Source organism: Pithys albifrons, chromosome 14 (assembly GCF_047495875.1).
Source record: "Pithys albifrons albifrons isolate INPA30051 chromosome 14, PitAlb_v1, whole genome shotgun sequence".
NCBI lineage: Eukaryota > Metazoa > Chordata > Aves > Passeriformes > Thamnophilidae > Pithys > Pithys albifrons.
The window spans coordinates 4108858-4125062 of record NC_092471.1 but is presented as its reverse complement, the minus strand read 5'-3'; the positions used below and the strand labels follow the sequence as shown (position 1 = coordinate 4125062).

Here is a 16205-nt window from a genome sequence, read left to right as displayed (position 1 = left end):
CCTACAACAAACAATACTCTGGTAACACTTTCTAATAATGAACACATTCCAAGGGAAATTGAAAATCTCTGATTTCCCTGTGGTTATACAGCCCATATATACATCTAGAATGGTAACTATACATTTAAATTCCACTGTCTTGCCTAGATATGATTGCAATGATGTGTCTTTGGAGATTTTTTTTTAGGGTAATACAGATGAGGGAAGAATAAGAACAACTGTCTGTGTTCTGAGTTTCTGGGTACAGTCTTCTATTTGCATAACTTTTATTGTAGTTGCACCAATGCAAAACCAAACACAATCTGTTCATATATGTGTACCTCATCCAGAACATTTATTACGAAGTTTGAGCAGTTGAAATGTCTTAATTAAGACAATGTGGATTAGCACTAGAACACTGTAAGTAGCTCATTTTGTATCCAAACCTGACCACACACAGTTCTGTGTCCTATTCCTGACCATCAGTCAAGGAGTAGCTTTTGCTGAATTATCCCCAGTTCACTCTGGTTCATCGGGGCATTTCTGCTATAAAGTTTTATCTCATAAAATAGCCCATCCCTAAGTGCAAGATGGAAAAAAGTAATTGGTAAATGTTCCCAGTCGATGGCAAAAATAGAAACCAAAATGATAAAGAGTAACTTCAAACCAGTTCATCCCCTCCTCCAGACAGGGAAAAAAATGGCAAAAAATTATTTTCTGCTGGAGATGACTAATTATATTGGCATTTTTTATATTCAGCTCAAAGCAAGTCTAAGCCCCATGCTAAAATATGTGCTAACAAGCAGAGTGTGTGTTGCAGATCTCTTCCTATGGCACACACTTTTTCTGTAGAATATTCTGCATATTTAGAAAATTCTGCAACATGCTGCAGATCAACACTTCATTATTACATTTTCTAGTGATGGAAAAACAGTCCCTCTGTAAGGTGCCTCCTGGAACTCAGGGAAACTTTGATTTAGCTCCTTGGCCTACCAAAGATTTCCCTGTATACCATCTGCTCTTTTCATTTATTTAAAATCCACATCTGCAGGGTTCTGAAAATATCAGGCTGAGAGTGTCTAATGGTACAAATGCAACACAGCCTTTACCACGCATTCATTAAGATAAACAAATAATTAGGATAAGAAGCTTTCCTCAGTGCAATCTGAAGGCAACAGTCCCTAATTGTGGAACAACTTGTTTAATGACCACCAAACTGCATGCAGTGGACATTTATTAAAACATTGAGTAACACCAAAGTATTTTTTAAGGGAAACAAAGTGTTCTTTTTCAGACAGCAGAAACAAAACGGTACAGCAAGAGTGAAGGATGGAAAACACTGACAGTACCTTCAGCATTCAGCTGAGCTTTCAGTTAAAGTTGGCCCAAATAAACCAATAAAACCCATTAAAGTAATTTTTATCCTAAATTTCAATTAAATTTGGGGTATGCAGTGCTATGATCCTGTTAGATATTTAAAAAAAAAAAAAAAACAAGTGACATCATGTTCCACAGTGTGGAAAGTGAGTGAAAGTACCTGAAATGAAGGAACACTCTAATCCAGCTTTGACAACAATCATGAAATGCTGGTTCAGAATCAGGAACCTTCTTCAGTTCTTTCCAGTGCACAATTTTTGTTTGACTGCTTTGACAAAAACTTCCATGATGAAATAAGGAGCAAATTAGAGCTTCTGTAACTGTAAAGATCCTTTCTAGGATTTTTTTTTCAGAACCTTTGTTCTTAAAACCAGTGGTCTTCTCTCATATCTACAGAAAATACTTAAATGTCTGTCCATAAAAGCATTTTCTATTCTCAGTCTGGTTTTATTCTCTTATCCTCATGGTCACACATTGTTAAGTCCCTCTCTAGAAACTGCATTTCTGCATTTTTTGTAGGGACCCTGTCAGTCAATCTCCAGACACTTTTTTAGTCAAAAGCACTAAACCATCAAGATGAAACATCAGCAGAACACTCTTCACAAATACAAACAAAAGTACACCCAACAAATGTGTCCACCTGAGAAAACCCTCAGGACAAACTAAATTAACAACTTTGCCTTACAGCTCTGAATGTCAACTACCTGAGGTTTTGTAGGACTGGAGGAAAAGAATAAGTCTCAGGTTTTCTTGCCCTCAGCTCTGTTAATAAAGCTGAGCTTTCTGCTTTCCAGTTGGCTTTGACAGAAGAACAAAAACGTACAGCAGGACTTCCTCAGAGAGAGGAAGAAACTCAAAAGTGTTTCAGAGATCAAAAGCTGTACTTCAACCTGTATTCAGAGCAGCCCTGTACAAAGACACTGAGGAGATGACTTGTTGAAGTGGCAGCCTGTCTGTATAACCCCACTTGAAGGAGGCTTCCAAAATCACACCAAACAGCACACACTGAGACAGGAATAGCAACCAACACAGATCCACAGCCAAGGACAAAAATAACAGCGCTCTTTGGTTCACTAGTGGGTTCCTCTTCCTGTCCTGCTCCTCTCTTCTTCACTACCTGAACAACTAGAACAGCAAGGACATAGCAAGCTCCTGAATTTGAGCAGAAACTCACAACTGAGACAAAGCAAAAAGGTGTGACCTATACAGAGGAGTAAAAGTCCTTTTAAAGAACCTCACAGAAGTTCAGACTGAAGACACCTCCAGAGAGCCTGTCTAGCCAAACCAGCTTAAAGCTTTTAAGTTACATCAAGTTGCTTAGGGCCTTAGGTCAAGCTTTGAAAATTTCCAAGGATTCTTCTGAATATTAAGTGAACACTTTTGTAGTGTGTAAAAAGGAGAAACTGCTTCAAGTATTTCTTTTGGTTTTCTACCAAGATTATCTTATGTGCTTGCAGCACTTCATATCAGTAGGAAACTCAGATAAGCACAGAGTTTACATTCAGGAAATAAAAAATGGCAAAGAATCTACTGCAAATTAGCACAGAGAGTGCAGCCTAAAATCACACTGATGTCAAGGACATCAGGCAACTCTTGTTTGTGACAGAAATATGTAACTCCAGCAAGGGCTCCCATTTAGAGGATCCTTCACAAAACTGAGTAGGATCTCCAATACCTAAGAAAGAAAGCAGCTGTTACCAGCCCACAAGGGATCTGACATGTTTCTCCCTCCAAACCAGTTAGGGCTGAGGTTGTAGAGTGTGTATAAAAAGCAAAGGAAAGGAGGAAAATCTACCACAAATGTGGCTCACAAAGTGATGGATGGCATCCTAAATCTGGTCTTATAGATCACAAAATAGCCTGTTAAAAATGCTAATTCCCTCAGCCATCCATCTGAGAAATACCTGCATCTAACTTTGTGAGGCTCATCAACAGGTATTTCACTGCCATAGTAACCCAGTGAAACTGTTTCCAAGACTATTTTGAGATTTCCACATTTCAACCTCGCTTTTCCCTAGAGGTTTCCTACACTTTATCTGTCTTCCCCAACAGACATATTTATAGCACCACAGTGTTACATATTTATCATATTTACATGTCACTACATATGCAGCAGGTAAAGAGATGTCCTGACCAAGTTATCACTTCAACAACTGAAGCATCCCGAATTTTTCAGGAAGTACTTTCTGTCGGTTGATTTATATCTCCATCAACCACTGTCTCACAGTCCAGCAGACCAGCAAAGAGGTGACTTTTGCTTCACTAATGACTAACTCAAGACTCAGCCCCAATGCTGTGAAGTGACTGCATTAGCAGAATTCAGTTAATCCTGCAGTAGCCACACGGTACCCCCTGCCAGTCTCCTCTAAATCACTTACTCTAAACCTTTTTCCAATGATTTCTTTCAAGCTTTTTTAGCGTTTGTAATACAATAGAGGCTAAAAGTACTGCACCTGCCAAAATGAATTACATGTAAAGAACTGAGACTGCACACATCTTTTTTTTTTTTTTTTTGCTGACTGATGTTGCACAATCTTTGACTCAGACACTTTTTTAAATACTCTTTTTCGTTAAGTTCAGGACAACAAAAATACAAACACTGACATTAAGTGGACTCAGAACAAATGGCATTTACATAAAGCCAGATTAGATTTTCATCGAACTCAACAAGAAAATATTCTGGGTTTTTATTTCTTCCCATTGGTGTTAAACAACAGCCAAAATCTAGAAGATAAAAAATATCCCAAGGAAGCAGCTATGGGACAGTTGACCCACTAGATGAAGTTAAACAGTTCCAAACAGCAATAATAACTCATCAATTAAGGTTACAGAATATTAAATAAGAAGTGATTGGCCCCAAAATCAACCTGCATCATGATAATGTAGAGCCTCCTCTAATAGATTAAATTCTATGGCAATGAATGATTAATCTGTAATTAATATCCTAATTCTTCTGTTCCTCTTCCTCTCTATTTAAGTGTTTAAAATCTCCTTGAATAAAATAAAGTTGATTGAAAGGACATAATCATTCCTTTAAAATATTTGTTTTATGCAGCTCAGGTAGAGACTGCCAGCTTTTAGCTAAAATTCATTGTTTACTTTTAGACTTTGGGTAGAATAATCATCTTTGAGTTCCACCATGTTTTGAATATTGGATGTGCACAGATTTAGTGTCCCTAATGTTCAAAGAAATGTAAGGAGACATGGATGAGCTACAGACTGTTGCTATAACCAGACTTTAACAAAAATGGTACTGATTGGTCAACTTTTTTTTAATCCTTTCTTTTTCTCATATGCCAAGTGTCTTTTTTCTCCCCATTTCCAGCTTGAAACACCTTGAGTTAATGTTCTGTGAACTGATCTCAAACATACTTTGCATTATGCTTGAGGGAACTTCCAGAGCAGTTCATGGAAATGGTTTTCTTTCTATATGTAGATAAAGCTAAACTGTGAAAGACATAAACTAAGTGATATTTGACTGAGCACCTTGTCAAAAAATAAATAACTGATGGCCCACAGTTCTGTAGTCTTCTGAAGAGGGATTTTAAAGAAACTTCTTGCTACAAAACTGTGGTTTAAGGTGTTCTCCCAGATATATTGACTTTTTAAAGGGCCTATATTTGAAAAATAGGAGGGAGGGTGGAGGAAGAATATGTGAATACCAAAAGTGTTACAACAGTTCCATTTTTAGGTCATCATTATTCCAGGTAGATGATATACAATTCAAATGCACTTATTTCCCAGTATCTAAGGACCCTTCTGTAACTTTCACTCCTCAGGTTTCACTAATGCCATAAACAATTACACATGTACATGCATGTGATTTTTTTCTGAAGTTTCTGGTGGAATAATAGAAGATAAAGAAGTAATAACTGTTACTTCAGCTGCTTTTTGGTGAGAGGATGAGGCCATTCTCAATTATCTTAGAAAACTCTAACAAACAAACTGGGACAACAAAAGAATGATTTACCTTATATCCAATTTTCTTTAACAAGTCATAAAATTACAGATCTCCTGAACATGAATGTCAAAGAGTTCTCTGATAATTAGACATGAACATACATTTGTCTGACAAGCAGTTCACTGATCTCTTCTAGTCCCGATTACAGAAAACCATTACAAAAGTCATAGCTGGAATCCATTTATTCTGGTAGAGTATCACATGAAGACAAGGCAGGGACATGAACTGACAATGAATTTTATGTATTCCTTTCCCAATTTTCATCCCCAAAATTATTACTGCGTTGCCTTGTACTCCAGATTGTGATTTACAACACGTTGCCACGGACATTTTCCAAGGGTCAATTAAATGACTGACAAAGTAAAGCCATAACTCCATTTAATGATAGCTTTGGTTTCATCCTTATATCCTGCATATATTTATAAATTACTGACAGCAAATATAATCTGAACAAACTACTACAGCGAGGCCCTGAATTATTTGAGTTCAGAGTTATATGTGCACATTACAGTTCCTGTTTAGTCACCATTTAATGAAGTTCTCAAACACAAGAGTTCCTCTGCACTTTTCTTTAGGGGATGCTAAGGCAGAATCTTCAGCTATTAAACATTGACAAGTCACACGTAGGTTTTTCATCCCAAACATCCTGCAAGTCCCAGGAAAATCTCTTTCCAGTTTGGGAATCCAACTTGCCTCTTGCCATAATGCTCCATTTCAGGAAGAAAAGTACCATCACACCTAAAAAACCCATGAGCCAGGTAACCTTGTGCCCATCAGGACACACAGCTTCATACTTGCCAGAAGATAGGAAGATAGATGATTTTATAACTGACAGAAATGACTAAACATGGGTTTCAACTATTACTTCCATTAGCAGAGATAAAACACAGTTTCTATTTCAAGAAGAAACTTTCTTGGGGCAATTATAAAGAAAAAGTGACCTAATGACATCTGAGTTCCAGGCTACAGGCAGGCAGTTGGCTTTTTTATAACTGTTCCCTGTGCTCCATTTTATGGAACCTGCAGTCTTGTCATCCTCCAAATCTTTGTTACTTTTCTTTGGGTGGGCCTGTATGTGCCTTGTGCCAGGGACTACAGCTGGAAACAAGTGCATGTGGTTATAGTGTGCCCACACATGTGAACACAGATCCAGCAGATCACAGATCTCCATGTATATACATTTATTTATTTAACAAGATAACACAGTTGGTTAAATGAAACATGCTGTGCCTAAAGCATTCCAAACTTTTGCTTGATTTTCTTCCCTTTAGCATGTATTTCCTGCTACTCCAGTAGACAGCATCAAGCGTATATAATTACTAATTAAATTCTTACAACAATAATAAAACTATGTCCTTAAGGATGTAACAGATAAACACTGATATGCAAACAGACTACATCACCAGTGACATCTTATTTCTAGACCAGCTTGGAGGAAGAAAATCTTCCCCAAAACAACCATATCACATCAAAGCAGTACACAACTCAAGATGTTCCCCTGGCAGGAAAACGAAGCAGGCGAAGTTTCCAAGCACGGAGAACTGTCATGTTAAACCCCAGAGCAATGGGTTTTAAAGACAGTGGGCACCTCTGGTTGTAATTTCACTACTGAATTTGGAAGTCTCCCATGATTTCAACATTCATCTGCCTCTCTAACAACACATTAGGCTCTCTGAAGTTGTGGTTATGTAGGTTCCCTGGAAATTATATAATCATTGCGAAGTCTATCGCAACTTAAATTAAGGAAAACAAAGCCATTTAAAAAGAACTCCTTTGAAAAGTTAGTAAAGCATTTGCTGTTAAACAGGCTGAGTTCTGCCATCCCTGCAAGCAAAACTCCTCTACAGCAATGCCTTCTATACCATATGAACATAGAGAACTCCTAAAGGACCAAGAGAAGTTCAAGTATGCACATTACGTAATGCAAGAATCAGTCATGGAAGGACCTGTTCCAATAGGATTTTTTTCCCAGACCACAGGAAGATTTGGCTCAGGCCATGTGTGATCAAGAAGACTAAATCTTGCATAATCTATGAGAAAATATACATTTTTGAAGAGCATCAGAACTAATTTTCAACAGGATCTTATTAAAGGCAACAACAATAGACTTCAAAGGAAAAGAATGCTTAATTATGACACAGTTACAGAATACGCTTCACATTTTCCTACTTACTGTCAAAACTACCATGATTTGATTGCATTCATAGAATAAATCCCATAGTCTTTTTTCATCTGTATTCTAATATTTGCATTAACTTTTCCTGGCTTCATATTAGTTGCCCATGTTTCTGCAAGGAGTGTGACTTTTCAGAAGACCCAAGAAAGACACGGTCACCGTCTCTTCACTGCACTGGCGAGAGACAACTGTTACAAACCTCCTCAGTGATCTCATTGCAGAAAGAGGTAATTGGGACAGAAGAATATTAATCTCCCTTATGAATTTTTATGTAAATGGCAACACTGTCATTCAAACAATACTCATTTATTTCATCCAGTCCAAAATACTTGGAATGCAGGAAGCTGTATCTTGAACCTGCTACTTGGACATTGATATTACATAGTATGTGTGACCATATCCTTGAATTCGGAGGTATTTGTAACTCCAGTCTTTTCACTTCTAGTCTGAAATACTCCCCAAGTTAATTATTATAAGCATTCACAGAGTTTGCACAGATGAAGCAACGACTTCCGAGACAGGTAATTGGAAAAGGCTCTGGGATGCTTTGGAAGAAATGGCTCTGTTTAAGCTTGAAGGGACCGTTCTACCCTTGGGCTGTGCCCTGGTGGGAAGTAGGATTACCGGGATGGTTCTTGCCAGGTGGACTACCTGGCAAGAGAATGCTTTCAACACCTGTGTCAGACAATAAACACCATTCAACACTGAATCGTTCTCTTTGGCTCATTGAAAGGAAAACCTCAGCGGTTACAATACAAGGCTGGGCTTTTGTTGTTCTTGCAACTCAACCCTCCAAAGAACTGTCACCAGAACATTAGTTGTGCTGCAAAGGGAAACTGAACCACTGAGACCTGACTAATTCCTGGTTTGAGCCAGTGCTGTTGTCCTTCAAGTCCTACTGCCCGCTTAATGACCAGAAGCCCCTTTAAAATCCAGGTAGAAACATTCATCTGAATCCACAAGGTGCTTTCCAAATCTGAAAGGCTTGTTGTTGAGGGTTTTTTTCCTTCTTAATTCTCTAAATTTATCAGACAAATGTTGTTTTCTACTAAGCTTTCTATAAACTCAATCTAACAGTGCCAAGTGTTATTAGGCTTCAGTGTTTGGGATATCTTGTTTCTTTGTACTATATGAATGTATCCAAGTTAAGCTTAGAGCCTGTCCTAAAAGTAGCCATTAAGTTCCTAAGCAAATGGGTGTTTTAATGGAAAGGCTGACATTGCCTTAACTATGGGAGCGTGAATGGCTCCAGTATGAGATTACTCAAGTCCATGTAGAATACAAATGCAATACAGGACCACAGGTTCAGATCTTTGATCTCCTTTTTTGCAGAGGCTGTGATGTATAAAGCCAATTCCACTGTGCAGACAGTACTACACTGAATATAAATTATCCTTTAACTATAGCAAGGCTCACATTTAAAGAAATGCTGCAAGGATGAACAATGCAGCCATGAAGCAGAGTTCTTCTGTAGCAAAAATACAGAGCAAGATCTGCATGGATAACCATGGTTTCAAAGGACAAGACTTTTCCACAGCTGTTATTTGATAAAAAATAGAGTAGAATGTGGAGTATTGGATACACAGAAGTACAGTTAAAGCACACTGCTTGCTCTTTCTATTAAAAAGTGAGCTAGAAATACTTGCTTTATTGCTCAGATTAAGCATCATTCCCTTAAGAGGCATAAAAAAATGATTTTAAAATGTGGAAACCAACAGTCTCAACTGAATATGGCTTGAAATTTAAACACATCTTTTCCAGATATCTCTTTAGAGGAAGAACCTTCTGCCTACTGAGCTAACACTAACCTCCCTGGAGTTTAGCCATGAATATTCTAAACCCATCTCTTACAAATCACGAAAAGTTGTCTTTTGCCAAAATAAAATGCTTAAGAGGAATTCAATATGCTTACCCTGCTTTTCTTCATTTTATTTAAAATAAGTGTTTCTGTCTCAACTTTATGCCAAATACAAAAGAAGAAGGAGACTGAGCTGTGGAACTATTACCTCAGATTTTATATACAAATGGGAAAACAAATTACTTCTCAGAACATCAGATGTTTGGCTTCAGTGTATTCTGCATAATTTTCAATTTAACCAGCACTTTTGCAGTTTTACAGATAGGTACTATTGAGGGATTCTGAGAGGAATTTCTCTGCTGTTTACATCAGTTAGAACTTACATGGTTCTCAGGCATGTTGCTTTCCTACTCTGTGATGCTTCTTTGCATGCCAACTTTGTTTGTGTGTGTGTGAGAGAATGTCAGTAAATAAATAAATAAATAAATAAATAACTTTGTTCCTTATCTTACCTCTTTTGACCTGTGTAGTCTGGCAGATCAATTCTAGTTCCACTGCAGACAAGCAAAAAGTTAAATTCTAACTTTCATTTAATCTTTGTTCTCTTTAGGCTTCCTTTCAGTTAGGCTTGAAGAAGGTGCTCTTTGTGGCTCAGTTCTCTATGCCAGAATGCAACTGAGCACAAAAAGAATGCAAGGGTGAGCTGATAGTATCTACTGTCCTCAGCTCTGCTTCCGTTCAATAAACTTGAGCGTCTTCTCCCCTCCTTTGTCAATTGAGATAAGCAGCAACAATTACTCAACATGTATTATCAACTCAAGCTCAAAAAGGCAAGATCAGCTGAGCTGACTCCATCTCTCCCAACCTCAGTTTCCTTCAGTCTCCGAGAGGGGCAAATAGGTCCCTGTTTGCCCCTTGGCATGCACCTCACAGCTACTTCTCACAGGCAACTACACCCAGGTTGCAAAAGGAAAGTGAGATAAATCCTCTGCTTTCCACACTGCCTGCAAGGTCCCTGCTTGCAGCCAGCAGGCTGGGAGCTCTGTGCCATGATGGCACAAGTCACAAACGAGCCATCCTTCTCTTCCCCAGACGATCACATTCTCTCCTTGTCTGTCTGTGTTCTCCTCTCTCCTTCCTTTCTGTGGTCTCCATAGCTGAAACCAAGAATTCACTGGGCATCACTGCAATGCCTCTAACCAAGCCTAACTGTATCCAGAGCTTGAGTCAATTAAAATACATTTCAGCTTGATCTGGTTTTTATCCCAATCCAGTACTCCATATACACAGCAACTTTAAGCTTACAGACATCCCTTCACGGTTCAAGAAAATGCTTCAATCAAAGAACTTAATTTACAATCCAGCATAGTTTTTGCTTTCTCGGCTCTCCCCAACAGCCTGGCATTTTGATGCAATCCTCATTTAATGCAATCTCCATTACAGGATTATGATCACATCAATAAAATGTTCCATATGTCTTTTTTTCCATCCCTCTCCCTGTCTCATTAATAGTAGGCACTATATCTGCAAAAAACAACAAATCAAACAGGCTGATGGGATGCTTTAGGGAGGTAGCGGGGGGTACACATTCAGCAAAATGCAGCAGCCAATGCAAACTGCCCATCAGAGACTGAGACCGTGGATCTCCTCATTCCTGAGCTATGCGAGTTGCTCAGTGTCCGCGCCGCGAGCACAGATCCTCGCCGTGCTGTTATCAGACTAAAAAATAAATACAGCTTTTGCAATCACTTGTGAGCTCCGTATACTTTTCACAGGAGCCGACTTTCATTTCACTTGATCGGTTCCAGCCTATCCATACGGTTCTGGATGAACTGCTGATGCTCTGCTTTAGAGGGGGATGCTGGACAAAAGATACGATATACAAGGATACAAAAACCCCTCCTTTCCCCAAGCCCCCTTCTTACCTTCAGTGCCTTCTCTGCACAAGATGTGAATCTACATGGGCTCCTCAGCACATCATCAAGGCGTTTTAGAGTAGTGAAGGCTGCCCCACTGCACGGAACTTAGACCTCTCTGCAACAGCAAATCCTCGATCCAAAGCACAAGCCGCTTCTTCCCATGCAGTGTGTCGAGCACGAATCACACGCGACTTCCACATAGGGAATAAAATTGTAAAAGAAAGGGGAAAAAAAAAAGCTATCCTAACTTTTAGGCAACCTGAGTTTGTTTTATTTCTGTTGGGTTTAGTCAATTATCAGCTTTTGCAGCTGCGAGAGGATGGAAAGGCAGTCTCGCCCTGGAAGCCCCGCACCAGTTCCGCAGAGGTCCGGCCGCGTAACCCAAGTTGCGCGGAGAGACCCTGAACTCGGAGCGGCTCCGCGGCGCAGCCCGGCAGCCCTTCCCTTCCCTGCGCCGGCCGGGCGGCTGCGGAGCGCCGGGTCCCCCCGCGGGGCAGCCACCGCCGCTGGGCGCTCTCCCGGCTCCCCACGGGGCTGGCCCGGTGCTGTCCCGGCGGGCGAGCGGCGCCCCTGGGGGCGCGGGCAGCGCTGCCGGCGGCGCCCGGAGCCCGCGCTGTCCCGGCGGCGGCGGCGGCGGCGGCTCCGGCTCGGCTCTGCCGCGGCCGCCCGCGCCCCGCTCTGCCGCTGCCAGGCGGCCCTCCCCGCGGCTGACATCAGCGCCAGGAGGAGGAGCGACGCCGGGGACGCGAATAGCCGGGCCGAGGGGGGTTCCCCCTCCCGGAGCCGCCCTGCCCGCGCTCTTCTCGGAGAATCCCCCGAAAGCGGCGGCGTGGCCGCTCCGCCGCCTCGCCGGGGGGCGGCCCCAATCCCCGTCGGCGCCCCCCGCCCCGCGGGTCTGCCCGGCGGTACTGCCCGGGGATGATGCCCGGGGATACTGCGCAGCGCTCCTGTCCGGCCGTGCTGCCCGGGATGATGCCCGGGGATGCTGCCCAGCGCTGCTGCCCGGGGATGCTGCCCCGGCGATGCTGCCCGGGAATGCTGCCTAGCGCTGCTGCCTAGGGATGATGCCCGGGAATGCTGCCCGGGGATGCTGCCCCGGCGGTGCCGCCCGGAGGGCGGGTCCCCTGTCTGGGAGCAGCGGCTCTCGGAGCGGGGCCGGAGCGGGCGCAGCGCTCGCAGCCCGGGGCGGTCGAGCAGCCCAGCGCCGGCCCTGCCTCCCCCCGCCCGGACTCCCCGGCTGCACCAGCGCCGCGGCGGCGGAGGAAGGGGCTGAGATGAGAGAATCCTCCCCGGCTCCTCGGCCCGGCCCCGGCTGGCAGAGCGGCCGCCGGCCCGGCCACCCGCCCTCCCCGAGCTGCCCCGGCGGAGCCCGGGATGGGAGCGGAGGAGCTGCCGGCGGGGCCGCGCTGGGGCTCCGCGGGGCCAGACGGCGGAACGAGGGTCGGGGCCGGGGGCGGGTGTTGGGTGCCCGGGGAGAGAGGGGCAGCGTGGGACGTTCCAGAGGGTCCTCCTTGAGGCCGGGGCTCGGGGGTGCGGGAGAGCCGAGCGGGGGACGGCAGGATGGAGGCCGGAGGATCTTGCTGCAACGCCAGGCGGGGGACAAGGGGACTCGAGTGGGGGAGCAGCGCCGGGCTGGGGTCGCCCCCGGGCAGCCTTCAGTCTTCGTCGGGCCGGGGTGTCCCGGAGCCGGACCCCGCTCACCGAGAGGGGCAGCGGTCGGTGGGTCCGCCCGGGGGGCGCTGCCCGGGGCTCTGTAGCTGCGGCGAGGAGGGTGATGGTGTCGGGGGGCGAGAGCGCAGCCTTTGGCAAGTCAGTTCGTTCCGCGTGCAGGGATCAGTGGTGGCAGAGTGAGGTGGTTGTGATGGTGAGCGAGGCTTGCGTGAAAATACAGTATAATTAATAGTTAATTCGTGGTGTTGATTTTAATAATTTGAGTATTTTGAATTATTTGCAGTATTCTGCCAGATGCCTGCAGTAGGCACTTCTCAGTGAACACAATAATTATTAGTAAATAATTGAGCATTTTTTCTGTACTTGGGTGACAAGACAGTTTTAAATCTTTTTGAGGAAGAAAAGACATTGCACTTACCCTAACAGCACACATTTTTTGTGTCCTTCTTTATAAATAATATGAAAGTGTCCTTCTTTAAAAATAGTATGAAAATGTCTGAAAACCTTGTTTTACCTTCTTCACTGTAGCAAGATGTAGGTGATGCCTCACTTTTATCCCTAAATATAGTTTAAACACCAGAATTTCCCTGAAATAAAGGTATATAAGCGAGAGGATGAGCAAGTTCTAAAACCCACTTCTAAAAATCCCCAGTCATTCAGTGAATTGTCTCCATTTTACCTGTTAACTCATATTTTCAATGAGATTCTTTGAATATGGACTCGGAATGAACAATTGCATGGCCATTAACCATGCTGAAATACTCCAGAGCAGATGTAATGCCTTTTCTTCTAGGTCATATTTCCATATCGTATTTCTGTCGCCTGACTCTTAACCACATGCTCATTGTATTTTACTATGCTGAGTGCTAAATTCTATGAATTTAGTGAAGTTGTGACTTCATTATTTTTGTCCCACATACATAAAGATGGCAGAGGTGCCCTGCTATGTACAAACAGAACATACCCACAAATCAGAGTTCAGGTCCTGGCTGCAGTGCAGCACACTGCTGAAAGTAGCTCCTACCAGGTAGTGAGGCTTTTTATCTACTTTTCTGAACATTTTGTAATAAAATGGGATATATGTAAATGATGAAAGGAGAAAAAATTAAAAGCAGTGTGCTGCTAAATCTGTTTGGTTTACATGACGATGGTGGCATTCAGATGAGGACTGGCTGTCAATCCTGTTAATCCCCATTGCATGGAGCTGTCAAGGTGGGTTTCTAAAATAGTCAAGTCAATAGACAACTGGATTTTACACCTAAGAGGCATCAACTGGTGAAGGAATTTCTGTGTATTCCTTGAACACTGTCATATTGTTGTCCTCTTTGCTACAGAGTAAATTAAAATAAAGGTTATTACTTGATAAATAAATTAATACAGAAAGAAATTCAGATATTACTGGGGGACAAAATGACCTACAGCATGGTTGGCCCTGTGCAAAAACCATCAAATGCAACAGCATCATCCATTCCAGAAAGGAAAGCAAACAACATGTCTGAGGGGGATGACCAGTCCTGCTTTTCAAAGTGGTGTCTAAGGATAGGCTATAATGGACCTAGCAGTTCAGCCCTAACTGTGTTTGAAATACATACCCAGAAATCAAATTTAGTGAAAATTGTTATTTAATTTATTTAATGATATTGGAAGGAAACCCTGGAAGTGAGCAAGAACCCTTTACAAACTAGAACAGCTACATGATGACAATGAAGAGTCAGAGTCAGATTAATTCTGTCCATGCAGAAAATGCATTACTTTGCTATGAACAAAAAATGTTTCTGTCTATCAGAAGGTATTGCTGCTACTCTTGATTTAGATCAAGGTCTAAATCCTGAAATTGTTTGTTACTCTGAGCACATGAAGAGGCCCCACAGGAACTATTCACATGTGAAAAGAGCTAGGACCGGAGCCAAAGTTTTGCATACTGTGAAGGTCAAGCTTGCTTTCTTTCTAAAACTTGCACTTAACAAACAAACTTTCAGAAAGATGGTTTCCATAGAGCACCTTCAACTCGTTCCTCAGGATGCTGTAGGTGCTGGGGTTTGTGTCCAGCAGGTTCCTCTGACTTCAGGATTGGGTACTTTGCAGGCAGCGGCTGCCTTGCAGAACAGGGGCTGTCCCACCTTCCCTGATTACAGTTACTTGGTTCTTCTTCCCACAGATGCTGACTTGTTTATAAAGTTCTCAAAATGTAAGGAGAAAAGTTTCATAGACATTATACGACTTATGGCATTACAGTCATGGAAAAACCTGTTAATAAAAATGCACTGCCTGTAGGATGAATTCACAGCCTTTTTGCAAAGGTCACTTAAAATATATTGCCTGAGTAGCCTTACTTTGGTCACCAGATAAGTCATTGAGAGGCCACTGGAGATGACAGCCCCAAAGAAAGATAGTAAATCACTTTTATGTCTCTATGCAAGAAAATAAGAGACACAAGTCTTCCCTTTGGTACTGGGAATGGGCTGTGTGCAGAAACTGGTGCAGGGAACAAAAAGGAACTACTTTCACCAGCCTGACAGATAAGGTTGGAGGTCTTTCTCTGCTGAAGGCCTGACATAGTTCTGCTTTGCTTCTTTTTTCCCATCAGAACAACAGAAAAACTCAGAAAACAAATTGCAACCAGACTGTACCACATCCTTTGCTAGGATTTTGCCTCAATTCCAAGTAACCCTTTTTTTCTCCATACACTTATCTGAACAATAGTTTCTTTCTCTTACTTTTTCCCCATCCCCATTTAGTGGAAATGTGAAATAAATCCCAGTTGGCTTTTTTGAGCACTAGCACTGTTTTACTTCTCCTCTTAATAATGGAAATTCCTGAGATTTCCCTTTTTTGTGAACAAGGTTTATCTCCATTGCACCGTGCTCCATAAGTGCCAGTTAATCCCGTTTCTGGCTTTGCTAATGAACACAAACAGTGGGTCTCTCAGAGACCCACTTTGCTTTGCTACAGAATTACAATGGCTGATTTTTTTTGGCCAAGAAACTGGCATAACTTCAAGTCAAATCACTTTATGTCAAATCTAACATTAACTGGAAATGACATAGATATGCAAAAAAAACACCCCACAGCCACAAATTGAGATGAACAATCGTCACAAGTCTATATGGAACTTACTCCTTTCATTCCAAGGTTGGTGACATTATACACCTATTGTTAATATGTTTGAAGTTTAGACTGCATTATTTTTGGACAGGTCTTGATTTCTAAGTACATAAATTTCTGAGGGCAAGGCAGGCACCAGTGGTGGTTATCATCTCCCAGGGCTTTGGAAGTCCGGCACTTACCAGCAGGAGGTAAAACAAACTAATTTCATTATCAACT

General features: G+C 42.4%; 1 protein-coding gene across 3 annotated transcripts in view; it reads right to left on the bottom strand.

Annotated features, from left to right (window-relative positions):
- Window positions 1–11850, bottom strand: part of PCDH11X (protocadherin 11 X-linked) — a 450745-nt gene extending 438895 nt beyond the window's left edge. For all 3 annotated transcript variants that reach the window (XM_071569243.1, XM_071569245.1, XM_071569246.1), the window contains exon 1: window positions 11217–11850. The gene's annotated coding sequence lies outside the window, so the exon portion shown is untranslated. The remainder of the gene's footprint in view (window positions 1–11216) is intronic.
- Window positions 11851–16205: the final 4355 nt, after the last annotated feature.